We start from the raw sequence: 12,552 nt of genomic DNA, 5'->3' as shown, positions 1-12,552 counted from the left end.
TTTGAACGATACATTCCACATCTCACATATGCATGATCTACCAATACAGATAACAGTAGTCTACAGATATGCCATATTACTTGCATGCTCCATGTGTGCTTGCTGTGTGGCTCCAACCTCCATCATGGTGTATGTCTGAGAAGATCATTGCAGTGGTGGCGTATCTGCTCATATGTCCAGTTATGCAGGCCTACCTCATTGACCCTACAGACAACATCTTGCCACATTGAAGTATGCTCCTGCTGGTCCTGGCTGGTTCGTGAGAACATGAGATGGTAGTGCTGAATCATACTGCTGGTAATGATATCATCTTCAGCACTACTGTAACTTGGGTTACTGCGATGGGCCATGATCCCTAGAAGACATAAATACAAAAATATGTCTGAGCAAGTCATATGGCACATTTAACATTATACAGTACAGATATCACTGAACTGCCATATATAGCAACCTATAAGCTAACCGAGAGTGAAACAATGTAACTGACACATCACTGCTCACCCCACAACTGCTTGAAAGTGCCTTGCTCACTCTATCTAATGAACCATGTTCTGCACAGCAACAAAATAAAATCACTATATAAGACTATACAAGAGTACCCGGCACACTGTATGCAAAACGATGCACCACCTAGCCACAGCAGATATACATCAAGCTGATGTGTAAAGAAATATATCATCCATCACAATCAGTGTAAGCTCCGGTAAATGTATAACTATTATACCACACAACTTGTTAATGCCAAACCCGTGGCCAAAATATGTGCACAATTGGGAATATAGGTCACATACTGCTGTAGTACACTATAAATGTTGCTAGATATGCAGTTATATGTTTTACCACACATATGTCAAAGGACATGTTACAGACATACCCACACAGATATCAGACATAATTACAGGACACAAAGGTATGACAACCCAGATAAGCTTTCAGTGTGTACTATACAGTACTGTGCGTCAGTACTTACACAACCTTAATCTTGAGAAATGTAATCTGTGAAGAATACAAGGACCACACAAAACAGTGGAAGAAAGCAATGTGGACATACACAATACTTTGCTGTACAGGCCCAGAGCTTCAAGTAGTACTACAGTACACACACTGGATTTGCATTCAGCATCTGTACCAATCAATAATCATAGATGTAGTGCTTTAGCCTCCAATGAAACACCCTAGTTAAAACCAATGGACTTAATCACACTGTATGCAATAGCACTTGTTCTGCCTAGCAACAGAATACACAGCTTTTGCTAGGATTAAAGCAAGGACCCATAATACCATACCATAAATGGTTTCCCACTAAGCTATCCAACAGATACATATCTTTGACGTATTCACAAACATATTGACCATCACAGTCAGTCAACAGTACAGAGAATCTATTGCAACAAGTAGATGCAGGTGTGTATGATTATATATAAATATATATATATATGTGTGTGTGTGTGTGTATATACATATACACATCCATTTGTCTACATATACATATATATGTAGGGACATATACATTTCACCTTTCATAGTGAGAATATCAATTATACGAAGGATGTTAGGTGTACAGTAATTTAATAAAATCACACAGTCTTGGGATAAATGCATCGAAGGTGTTCACAGCCCAGATGGCTTTAGCAGGCCTTACTGGCTTCAACATTGCAAACTGAACAAACCACCCACAGTGTTTAACCAACACATGTCATATACCAGCACTGTATGCTGTCTTGTTTGTCACACACTAAAACCTACATACAGATATGCACATACTAACCTTCACCAACATATATATCTCTCCCCTTCGCAAACAGTTGCAGTATGTCCCCTGCTCTATGCACATATACAGATGTGAATCTATATGACACATATATATTTCTCCATATGTGTGTGGCATACACACATGAGGTCCACACTGTTGTAAGTCCATGGACCTCACAGCTGAACTGTTGGGCCTTGCTGCAACAAAAGCAGATGTCACATATGAACACACACTAACATTAGGGGGGTATATATGTCAACAGATGCTAGGTAAGCATACTAGACTGCTGCAATAGTTGCCAATGCTAAGCTACACTTTAATATGACTGTCATGCATGTGTTGTTCTGTCACACCCATGTTTATATAATGTTAGCGTTAATCCCCCAACAGCCATTGGCCACACACTACTGTACAGAACACAGATAATATGGATCAGATCTTTGACATTTAATGCTGAGCTACATATTTCACAGGAATGTCCCACTGCCCACACGTACACAAAGTATTGTCCATAGCAGTAGTTAAGCAGAACATCTGTGCATAAAGAAGTACTGCTGCCACATATGAATGGTTCACATTATGTAGACTATTCTTCAATAACATCTACCACATGCCAGTAAATACATATGTGTCACATGCCTTTCCTTTGTATGATTTGGTAGTATTTCTTTTTCCTTTTCTCTGTCTCTCTCTCTCTCTCTCTGTCAGTCTCTGCAATAGAGTGATTGAGTTTTTGGCAGAGATTGCAGCCTGCTTTTGTAGGAATTTGCACATGAGCACGTGACGGTCTCTGCACCAATTAGTGGCCACCATTTGCTAATTGCATGCAGCCTGCTGTGTAGTAATTGCAGTAATCACTGTCATAGCAAACCAGTACCATAAATTGCTGACTCATGTAGGCATGGCCCTTTCAGCTTTCCTAGATGGTGATCATCCTTTTTTGCTGAGGACATCATTGTTTAAGACAGAAGGTTGGTATAGTTCTTATATCAGAAGCCAGGGGTGTAGCCAGAGATTTACATTTTGTACTCAGACCTAATGTTGCTGCTTCCAGTACCCACTTGTCAGTGTAGAAATGTACTCACCCTTCAAAATTCTACCCTAAGATACATGGAAAGATGTACTTTCTTTTCAACTGTTACAATTAACTGCCATACAAAGCTAGTTATTGAGATGTATTCCTTTGGCACAAGAATTGTTTGTGAACTGCTGTACTGAGAATATTCATTTACTCAGTTCTAAATAGTTTGTGCTTTTTTAGTGTTGACATTAGCACAAGCTGCTCAGAAAAACTGGACACATTTCAGTACTGTGAGTATGCGCACCTACATCCTTGGTAGACCCTGCACACACAGGTATATTCTACATTTGGGTAGGGTTGCAGAAGTACAGAGAGCGTAAGTAGTATTGTGTGGATTTTATCTTGCTGGACTTAGAGAGGGTTGCTGTGTACATATTAGTTTATCAAGGCAAGTAGTCTGTCTGCGTAATTCCCAACTGTGGACCTATCCACATGATAGCCAGAGAATAGCCTGTTATTTTTCGTCTGTGTATCACACAGGTCTTTCCAGCAATAGAGCAATGGCATTCTTACAGTTGGTTGCTACCAGTACATGGCTACATCCATTTCTATTTCAGTGTTGTATTCCTACATTTATGCTTCCAAAACTCCTTCCTAAGCTATTTGCACAGTGTGTAACAGCAGAAAGGCTGATATGCCTCTGTGTTTCTGCCTCTGCCAGACCTCTCAACCAATCAGGTACATATTTGAACAGACTCAGGGAAAAGTCAAGAAAAAGGGACAATCAGGGACACCTTTAAAATATTAGTGCCATTAAGTTGAGACATTGAGAGAATCAGAGCATATGAATTAATACATCTTTTCTGAAGTAAAAGAAGTGTCTAACTCTTAATTATTGTCATTAATCATTAAGTGTAATTCACCACCTTTCTGGCCCAAGTCAGTAGTTTTCGGAGGGATTCAGAGGGACAGAGCTAAAATTTGTGTCAAAATAAGGGACATCCCTGAAAATTAGGGACAGTTGGGAGGTATGTCCTCTGCCCTAAACAGATATGCCAGTGTTTGTCCTGCTGTGATACTGTGTGGGGTTGTAAAGTGATGGTGTAACATTATTTCCTGCTAGAATGGCTGCTTCTCTTATCACAGTCATATATGTAATCCCACAACAACTGTTGGTCAACATCCACAGAACAAGTTGTGTGGGTATGGTATTCCTATTTTTCCTTTACATTCACTCATTCTGATGCATGATATAATTATTTAAGCACCAACTTAATGTTTATCTACTGTGGCTTAGTGGCACTTCATGTTGTGTAGTGTGTGCAAGGTCCGGGGTTTGTGACTTACAGAGGCGTTTTATTTTGCTCCTGAGCAGAACAAGGGCCCTCACATACAGAATGACTAAGGCACATTTAAGCAGTTGTAAGCGGGTTTGCGTGAGTTTGCGCATTGCTGGACATTGCTTATCCAAGCGAACACAAGTGCAAACCCATGCAAATCTGCTAACTACTGCTTAATAGTGCTTACTCCCGCTCACCCCTCGCTAATTTCTTTGAAAGAAAAGAAAAATAGGGAGATAGGAAAGTGGTGAAAACAGGGCACAAAGAAGGAAAGACAGTATGGAAAATAGCTCGGGATGTACAGTATGGGTGTAGGGAAGGTCCATAGCTGCCCATTTCTTCAACAGCAACAGCTGTGCATATGCAATATATTTGGAGGTAGATATGAAACCTTCAACCCCTGAGAGAGGGGTGAGGACACCAAAGTATGTTGTAATGTCAATTAAATAACATTTCATGTGTCCAGCGGACATGTGTGCAAAATGGGCAGCTATGTATTGAGCGTAAATTTTTTTGGGAGCAGATTGCCCTTTTTTTTCAGGTGAGAGTGGAATGTGGGGTAGGGGAAGTAAGTATATTTGGGGAGGTAGGTTGGGGAGGTAAACAGACAAGACAAACAAGATGCATACAGGGATGGTATATGACACATGTGGTGGGTGAACACATTTGACGGGGAGGGATGTTTTGAAATCGCAAGCCCATGAGCCTCCAGATGGAAACAATGGGACTGAGGTCCCCACCCATGGGCAGTCACCACTGCACTTTCACGGCCCAGAGGGTGGCTGTGCTGGGGGCTGTGTAGGAGGGGCAGGCTGACCCAGGAATTGAGCCACTCGGTCCTCAAGCTGGCATAGAGGTTCTGCAACAGAACGTTCAATCGCTGTACGCACCACAGCCTGGACCATTTGAAGGGTGATAGGTGACCCTCCTCCACCCACGCTTGCATGGGGGGGTGAGCCCCATCCCTTGCAGTGCTTCCACCCAAAGGTGGCACAGGGCCAATGGAGGAGGAGGTCCCAGGCTGGGCACCAGATCTGCTTGTGCCAGGTGCCATAGCCAGCTGAGGTGGGACAGGTGGGTCCGCTGAGACCGGCCTTCCCATACAAACTATGTTTTGGAGAGTTTAATAAATATATGGGTTAGTAACAGTCAACAGCATTCCCAATTAGTTATAACAGCATGCAGAAGTATTCCCATTAACCCAACACACCAGATTTTCAACAGTTGAAAAGCAAGCATAACACATGCATATATAGAACAATAGTGGACATTACAACAGCATGCAGGTTGAATTGATGGCAACAGGCCACCAATATTGTGGTATTTTAACAGGGCACATGCATAGAAATTAATGCAAATATTTATAAGCCAACAGGACATATGTCCCAACAAATGTTTTGAGATTAGACATACCGACTGAGGTGTGGAATTGCATTTTTTATGCACATACAGTAGGGTGGGAAAAGATAGCTCAATTAACAACTTATATATCCTTATAGTTTTCACTACATTCCTATTAACTGCAGTTATATGTCCCTTACATGTATTATTACACTACCCAATGTCCTTATATTGTGCAACTGGATTTTGCTAGATCATTTTATACATGAGCTGTATCTTACATACAAACTTTCCAAGATGCAGATGTTACTGCAACATATTTTGAAAGTTGCTCACACACACACTACTGCTAAGATGGTACACTGACAGATCTACTTTCATATAATTATCTAGATATGTTGAGGTGAAAGTATCAGTTATATGTTAACAGCTCCCAACATTTCTGGCAGCACACTCACATTTCTGGGCAACACAATACCAAGCTACTCATGTGCCAGATTAACTTGTACATGCTGGCCATGAACCAACAGTTGAGGGCTGTACATATGCATACAAGCTACTGGCACTCCCTTCATCCACTTTATATGGGCCTACCCAAGTGTTGGTTGACACTGCTTAATACAACACTACTGTTTGTAGAAAGCAACAGTACAACAACATATCAAAGAAAATGAGACAGATGCACTCCATGAATCATACATTTATTAAAGGATTATTACACCTTTATTTATTGGGTTAAAAGACTTTTTGAAGGCTCTCTCATTTATTTTATATAATAGAAGATGCAGAATAATTACTAACCTGCCTGATGATGCAGCCTTTGCAGCCAATCTTCATGGGCTTGCTGGTTCATAGCCTGGACACCTGCAGCTGTGAAGTAAATGCAGTGATATTGAGACATACCTATCCATAGTATAGACACACATAGCAATTCTTAACTACTTAATACAATGGCTACTTACTCAGTACTGGGGCATTAGGCATTGTATGGGATTCCTGGATCCACTGGTCCAGTTGATCCTCCCTATGTTGCTTCAGGTCAGAATAATGGAGCCTGACCTGCTCACCAGTCCGAGGAACACCAGTGGCACTGGGGAGATCACGGGCAAGACTGTTCCAGGCCTCCATTTTATATTGGGTACCCTGGTACTGAACCCACAGGAGTCTTTCCTCATGATTGTGGACAAGGAGCCAAACCATTACTTTGGACACCTCGATGCCCCAGCATTGAGCTCTAAATCGAGTGCCTTCTCCAACACCGGCTATGCTGACTCAGAAGGAAGCTACAACCAGTTATACCAAGTATTCCTGCCTGTGGAGCTTAAATATACCTCATTTCCTGCACTTATTTGCGACTGGCCAGTTTTGGAAAAACTCAGCTGTAGGCATGCCTGCTTAGCCGATGTTGGCAATGTTTAAAATTCCTTTGATAGATATGTGTCTGTTGAAAGGGCATGTTTATGAAATGCTGTTGTGGCTTAGTGGTTAAGTACTGTGACTATAGTGCACAGTATCCTAAGTTCGAGCCCTGTTACTGCTTTTTATTTTCCTACTGGCCAGACCTGACTGGTTAAGGTACAGTATAGGAGGTGTGGCCGTGTTTAATCGACTTTTCTCAACTTTGCCCGACTTTGCCCAATGTTGTTCAACATTGCTCGACGTTGCTTGACATTGCCCGACGTTGCTCGACATTGCCCGATGTTGCGCTGGTTAGCGTGGTGCACAGCTATGTGCAAATACATTGTGGTTGCGCTGGTTAGGATGGTGCGCAGCTACATGCAAAGACATTGCACTGGTTAACGTTGTGTGCAGCTACGCGCAATTGGATTTAAATATGCTCAATACTGGTAAAATGTTCTTAGCAGTACTTTATATTGCTTGAAATAGGGTACTCATGCCTCAGAATGCATAACCATTTCACCTTCATATATATATATATATATATATATATATATATATATATATATATATATATATATATATATATATATATAAAATTTCGTTCACCACTACATTTAACATTTCAATGCTTTTTACAAAACTTATACATAAAAAATGTCAGGAAATATTTTTGTATACAGATTTCCAACAGAAAATGGAACATGCAGTAGTGGGACTCAACCCGGGAATGCCTCCTCTTTGTGCGAAGGCTCTAACCGCTACACTATCGCTATTTTGCTTAATTTGCATATATTTTTCTTATTATCCTCTTTTGGTGTCTAAGCTGCTAACTGTAGCTAAGCAATGAGCAAACCTGCGCAAACATGCGCAAATACTGGCAGCTATATCGGATGAAAAAAAATAAATAAAAAAACTTTTTATTTTTAATTTTGTCAGTTGTTTAACATATGGGGAGTGTAGTGTTACATTGTGCACATGTGAGCAGACTCGCTTGTGTAACTCGAAATTGCGGTATTTTTTCATTGCAGAGGCATGGATTTTTGGACTCCTTGGCAGTCCGACACGCCCCCTACACTAGTACATGCTCTGTGTAAGCTTTAGAGTTGAGGCAGCGCACCCTCATTAATATGCATGGTGCCCTGCCATCATATTCTTAGACTGGCACTTCCGTGTAAAACTAATCTAGTCTTACACGGAAGATTATTAAATCCGGGGGAGTGTGTTTGTTCCACCCAGTAATGCTATTATTGATACCTTTGTGGAGATCTGTAATATACAGATCAGGGATAGTTTTGATAGTGAAGATGAACATAAACTCTACCACAATATGTCTAAAGAAGAGTATGATGCACTGAAAGAACTGAGAGAATTAACTTCTATAGAAGTTAGACCCGCTGACAAGGGTGAAGGTATAGTTATTTTAGATAAGGAGCTGTATCACAGACAAATGTATGTTCTTTTAAGTCAAAGTGATACTTATGAATGTATATCAGTAGCTACTGTTAAAGCTGTTATGGATAGAATAGCATTTCTGATCTTCGATCTGCTAATAACTAATATGATATCAGAGCCACTCTTTGAATACTTCTCAGTTGAACATCCGGTGGTACCAATTGTATATGGTTTGCCAAAAGTTCATGAATGTCTTAGTACTCCACCCATGCGACCTATAATCTCTGGCAGAGGCTGGGCTATGGAACCCTTATCCATTTTTGTCTAAATTAACTTACATCGCATATTAGAAGAGTGTGCGACTGTTCTAAGGGGCACTAAAACTTTTTTAGAGTTATTACAAATGAAATGGAAACCTGACTATTCTGAATGTTACTTTGTTACTATGGACATTGTATCCCTGTTCATGGTCATACCTAATCAATGGGGTATTGATAGTATTAGTGAACTATTGCATTGCAAGGGGGTTCAGGGTGATAAAATATGCTTGATTTGTAGCCTGTTGGACATTATTTTAAGTAACAATGTTTTGTAGCTAAAACTTTTACTATAGGGAATAGAAAATACCACATCCGACGTAAACTCAACTGTGAGTCTAAATCAATAGTATACTTAGCTCATTGCAACTGCTGTATGGCATTTTATATAGGCAAGACTGACCATAGGTTACGGGACAGACTTTACGAACATCAATACGCTATAAAGAAAAACAAGTCTGACAACGCATTAGCCAAACATATTACTAAATGCCATGGCCACAGTTTTCACTTTTTAGCCATCGACTAGGTCTTGCCTTCAATCAGAGGTGGCCCTACTGCATTATTATTACAAAGTAAAGAGCTAGAATGGCAACTTACTCTTAATGCCTTTAGCCCTCCAGGACTTAATGAAAATTGTAATATAACATGTATTTTGAAATTGAGAAACTACAGGAGGTAGCTTTCATTAAAGTATTTAGCCTAGATTTAGGTTTAGACTAATTCTGGATGTGTAAAACACATTCTTATTTTTATTGACTACCCCTTTTTTGCTGACTTGTTCTATTTGACGTCCTGCTTTTTTACCTTTTCACATTTTTAGTACTGTTAACTTTTTTAACATCCCTAATAGCAGGAACTAGTAATTTCCTTTTTAAACTAAATTTAAGAAGTGTATACACGTTTAACTTTGTGCGCAAATACCACACATTCTTTGAGTGAGAGGAAGGAATGCTTCAACAACTACACAAAAAGAAAGAGAAAATAACATTATACTTGTTCTTTTCACATACTTGTTGTGCAACAGTCCTAAACATGTTCAAAATGCACTGAATGTTTTTAACTTTCTTACTGTAATATTAACCAGGAAGATGTCTTTAACGTTTGAATATTTGACAACATTTAACAACATTGTTGCTTTAAGGTAAACACTGACGCAGACAGTGGGCGTTCCTTTACATTTTAAAAATTGTAGCGCCTTTTTTCCTGTATCTCTGAAGAAGCCACTACTTTGTTAAGTGGCGAAAACACTGGTTGTATTTTGCTTATTTAATAAACCTACGTTAAGAGGAGCTTGGTTGGCTTTTGGTGCTTGCTACTTTTTATTTTTATTGTTTTATTTGTCTTCGCTAGTTGTATAGGAAACTGGTTAAAAAGAATAACCTATTGCACAATACAAGTATGCACCTGAATCAGTGGGCGTTCCTTTACATTTTAAAAATTGTAGCGCCTTTTTTCCTGTATCTCTGAAGAAGCCACTACTTTGTTAAAAACACTGGTTGTATTTTGCTTATTTAATAAACCTACGTTAAGAGGAGCTTGGTTGGCTTTTGGTGCTTGCTACTTTTTATTTTTATTGTTTTATTTGTCTTCGCTAGTTGTATAGGAAACTGGTTAGAAAGAATAACCTATTGCACAATACAAGTATGCACCTGAATCATTGTAAACATAATATAATAAAAGGACAGGTGATCAGGTTGATGAGATTACATAATGATGATGTAGATCTGAATTCAGCTCTAAAGTCCCTTAAACTGGATTTTATAGAAAGAGGTTATAAAAGTAAAGACATAGACAGGAACATTAAAGAGGCATGGAAAGACAGACATGATAAGTGTAAACCATACTTTACCAACAATGCAACAGTATGTGATCCACTTGCAGGTAGTGTTGTTGAGAGTAGTGAGATGCTACGACAGATCACTAATGGGAGTAGTAATGATTTGAGAATAACTTTGACATATTAGGAGCATAAATAACAAAACTCAGCACCTGCATGCCCTCTTAGCTGTTCATTCCCCAGATATATTATGTCTAACAGAAACGTGGCTGAAGCCTGCCACCAAGGGCCATGAGATTCTGCCACTAGGGTATAATAAGTTTCAACTAGACCTTACCACCAGAAAGGGTGGTGGGGTAGCCATACTTTACAAGTCTACTCTATTTGTCAGCATATACACCCAACAACCACCCCAATTCAGTAATGCTGAAATTATTATCTCAAAACTACAAATTGACAAAAACAAAAATGTAAACATTGTCTGTGTGTACATTCCCCTAGGGAGGAACACAGATACCTTAGAAGACTTCTTATATTGGTTATCCAATAACCACCCCCAAGAAACAATTGTTCTTGTGGATTTCAGCATTGACTGGAACACTTGCTCTTATGAAACCCCCACAGCCCACATACACCTCTATGGATTTACTCAAATCATAACCTCCCCCACCAGGACAGGAAAACCCAATAACAAGGAACGTACCCTAGACTGGATACTTGTCAATACCCATCTTCAATCTTGTAAATCAGGCACTTTGCCTGATGACCTAAGTGTCCACTATCTCACCTGTGTAATCAAGCTCAAAGAAGACTGCTCCTACCAACCCACCTATTGAACATTAAGAAACAACAACAATTTTATTCTCACCAAGTTTCAAAATGAACTTAAGGCATGCAGCTGGTCAGTACTAAAAAGTATCCCCCTAGATGAAGCAGTAGCATACTTTAACACCAAATTCCTTGCTATTCTTAACTCCCATGCTCCCAGCCACTCTATTAGAACCAAAGTTAATATTGTACCATGGCTTTCTAAAGATACCAAAACCAAAATTTCATTCAGAAACAAAGCATGGGCCACCTACCGAAAAACAAAAGCCCCACTTGATCAACTAAGATTCAGACAGCTAAGGAAGGACACCAAAAAATCCATAACCTTAGACAAAAAGAACCACTTCTACCATCTACTGCAAAAACACCAAAACAAACCTCAAAAGTTCTGGGCAGGAATAAACAAACTACTTCTCCCAGACCAAACCGCCACTCCACCCCCCCTCAACTGCACAACAAAAATACCCAGTAGACATTGCTAATAACTTGAACAGCTTCTTCTCAGAGACTATCCAGTCTCTAGCCAGTCAACTCTTTCCTAAATGGCTCTAATTCTAATGTAGCCACACCAAGTACCCAAACATACTTTACCTTCCAACCTGTTCCTACTCAACTTATTCATGCTCTACCTAAGTAACTAAGACCCACCACCCTGGCTGCCGACCTCCTCCCAGCAGACTATCTGCAAAAGGCTGCTGACGCCATAGACTACCCCATCTCTATCTTGATCAACAGAGCTATATCTGAAGCTACTGTACCCACTATATGGAAAATCTCCCATGTCATAGCTATCCATAAAGGAGGTAGCTCCACTGAACTGTTAAACTTTAGACCCATAGCTATTCTATCACCTCTAGCTAAAATTATGGAAAAGTGTGTACACATACAGCTCATGCACTACCTCACACAAAACAAGCTGTTGTCCAGCTTTTTTAAGCCACACCACAGTACTACTTCTGCCCTCCTCTCTTTCACTAATGTCATTAACCACAACCGCAATAATAACAAACTATCTTCAGCACTCTTTCTAGATCTATCCAAGGCTTTTGACATGGTTGGTCACACAATTCTTATAAATACCTTGAAGGCCTTCTCCTTAAACAACCATGCACTCCAATGGTTTCAATCCTACCTGCAGGGCAGGCAACAGGCAGTCTTATGGCAAGACAAGCTATCATCTTACCTACCCATCACATTAGGAGTCCCCCAGGGCTCAATACTACGACCCCTTCTTTTCTCCATCTTTATCAATGACCTTCATTCAGTCATCCCAGATGCTACCTGCATTCAATATGCAAATGACCCCATCTTGATTTGTTCTGAAACCTCACCAGCTACTTTATTCACATTAACCCAAATTACCTTCAATACAGTGGAAA

The sequence above is a fragment of the Protopterus annectens genome, chromosome 4.part1, assembly GCF_019279795.1.
Source record: "Protopterus annectens isolate FY-2018-M chromosome 4.part1, PAN1.0, whole genome shotgun sequence".
In the NCBI taxonomy this organism is placed as follows: Eukaryota; Metazoa; Chordata; order Ceratodontiformes; family Protopteridae; genus Protopterus; species Protopterus annectens.
Note: the sequence above shows the minus strand (reverse complement) of the source record.